Source organism: Cynara cardunculus, unplaced genomic scaffold (genome assembly GCF_001531365.2).
Source record: "Cynara cardunculus var. scolymus isolate 2C unplaced genomic scaffold, CcrdV1 Un_Scaffold_7134, whole genome shotgun sequence".
Classification (NCBI taxonomy): Eukaryota; Viridiplantae; Streptophyta; class Magnoliopsida; order Asterales; family Asteraceae; genus Cynara; species Cynara cardunculus.
In genome coordinates, this window is record NW_020203369.1 from 4,711 (window position 1) to 7,601 (window position 2,891).

The following is a 2,891-nucleotide window of genomic DNA, read 5'->3' on the forward strand; positions in this document are numbered from 1 at the left end:
GAATGTGGGAAGCGAGAGTGCACACCCGATACTTATTGCGCCTTTGTTACATTGTGTGAAGGAGAGTGTTAGTTCGTTCTTGCTGTTGTTGTAAACTCTTCCTCAGCACAGTGGTGGGTTCAACAGATCGAGCGGCAAATTTTGCACTTATCTCATTGAATGATGAGATTAGTGCCTTTGACAGAGCCCGTAGATCGGCTCCTGTAGCAAAATCTGTGCCTGTAGAGGGTGGAGGTGGCACAGAGGTTGTAGCAGACGATGGAGGATGGGGAAGGTTGGCAAGAAGATTCCTCACCTCTGCAGTGAAGGATGAGAAGGCTGCTTCATAGGAAGGGCCTGCAGAGGGAGGTGGTGTTTGAGTTTGTGGTGGGATTTGGGCAAGTATAGTGGCGAGTAATTGGGTGAGGGTTGTTTGTGTGGTGGCCATTTGGGTGGTGAGGGTGGCAAGGGTTTCATCGATGGATGAGGTGGATGAAGGTTGAGGGTGAGGTATTTGGGAGGTGATGGAGGATGGTAGTTGATGAAGATTGCGAAGGATGGTTTGGAGTTGGGTAATGATGTAGGTTAAGTTTTCATCGGCCTCAGTTGCCTGAGTCGTGAGGGTGGCTATGGATTGGATTAGGATTTGGTTTCGTTGGGTGGCTAAGGATGATATGCTATTGTGTTGTTGGGTTACTGTTTGTTAGAGGATTTGGAGGCGGGATGAGTTGGTTTGGGTTTGGGTATCTATTTGGTTTAGGTGTCGTTGGAGGATGGCAAGGGATTGGTGGAGGTCTGGGGTATCGGGTGAGGGTTGGTTTTCCACAATCCCTTGTACGAGGAGTTTAAGGTCATCCAAGGACCGCGTCACTGTATCAACATAGGCTTGGAACTCAGCCTTTGTGACCAGATCAGCTATGGGGGTAACCCCTGCAGCAACAGATGCTGCAGGTTGGGCCTCTGTTCCTGAGGCGCCCTCTTGGCCTTGTGCGAAGGTAGGCCTCGAGGGACTTCCATCATGTCCTTGATAGCCTTCGAGAGAAGAACTATCTCGTGATGTTGGAACATCCTCTTCCTCTTCTTCAGCTTCAGAGGCTGAGTAAGTGAAGCGGATGTGTGTCCCTTTTGGTAGATCAAATACCGAGGGGAGTGGTGCACGAATTGATGATCGCTCTGAACGATCTATGGAATCAATGTCAGAAGCAACGAATGCTTCTGTGTGTGTGAGGGGTTGTGGCGAGCCCKGAGGCGAAGGGGCTCTTGTTTCTTCATCACATCTTTGTTGAGAGAGGGGTGATGGGATATGAGGTTCCTCGGCTTGTTCATCTCCAGAGGCCCGAAGAATGGCCTCTGGATGGCTGACTGGGGTTTGGGTGGGACTGGGTCGTCCTGTTTCAATACCCCTTTGGCTTTGATCGCCAGGGGTAGTAGATGTGGTTGCCCTTTGGGTAGTAGGGTGRGGAATATTTTGGTGAAGGCCGGGGGAAGCACKASCATCATCATCATCATCATCATCTTCATCATCCGAYGAAGATGACGCAGGTGCTCCCTCGCTTGGAGGGGGACGGCTCTAAGTGCTCCGGGGTAGCTGCCCTCGGTTCTTGGGACAGCATGGAGCGTTCATAGGATTGGCGTATCTCACTTGTCGATGGTATGACAGTGAGCATAGCCCGGGACAGCGGTCGGTTTGTGGTGTATCCTTCCTTCGATAGTGTTGGGAGATGTCCTTGCATCTTGTAGTTTGGGGTGAAAGACTCCACAGCAGGTAGTTCGTGTTGCACCATCGCGTCCCCAATGAAAAGAGCAAGGAAGCAGGGAAAGAGTACAGCAGATAGTTATAACATCCACCCTCCTAAATAGGCTTAACTAGTAATTCTAAGTATGTCTTATATGTTAAAGCATGTTTTACATGTTAATTGAAATTTTTTTTTGCTAAAATGTTAAGTATACTAGTGATCTATAAGTAGAACTCATAGATGGAATGAGATGTAGAAGGTAAGATTGATGCTAACACCTCACAAATGACATAATTAGATGACGTGAGGGTTCAAAATATGAAGTACTTTGCCTAAATGAAAATTGGGTAGATAACTAAAGTGCCTAAATGGGAAAAATCTACCCAAATCTTGAGCAGATGATCTAAATGGTGATCTAAAGGTTGGAACACCTTTGAGTAAGTTAATATAAAGTGTTAGAAGTGTCGGAAGTCGAAAAAGTCGCGTAAATTGCATTTTATGCAAGTTTTTCAATTACGGTACTATTTCGGTGAACTACGCGCACAATACTTAATCGGGAGGTTTTTGATAGGATGTTAAGCTTTGGAACTAAGTTTTGGACCTATTAGGAGTTGTTGGAGGTGTCGGAAAATTTTTATGGGATTTTGAGCTCATAATCAAAAAACGACAAGATTACAAAGAAAAACATAACATGTACAAATCTGTAAAACTGCTTTTATTGGTAGATCTTTTATAAAATATTTTTATTGTAAGTTGTAGATTATCTTGTACCGAACGCGTAGGCGAAAACCTCATCGAAAACGGAGATCCGAGCAAAAGTTATGATTTTTTTTGTTAAGTGGTCAAAATGGGTATTGGGTCAACCCAGCCGGGTCAACCCGACCCAAGACGAGTTCAACTAGGGTAAAACACGAATTTTACTCACTTTTCACCCCATTTTCACACACTTAACTTCTAGAAACTTTGAGGTTCGATTTCACACATTTAGTATGTGAAATCACTTCAATCGTAAGGATTATTCAAGGATTAATCAAGGATTCAAAGGTATATCTCATTCTTTTATCAATTTGAGTAYGTGAATTTGAGGTTAGAGTTAGGGTTTGCTAAGAATCTGTTTTATATGAAATTAGTTTGATGATATAATGTTGTATAACAAGTTATGTAGCTTGGATGATA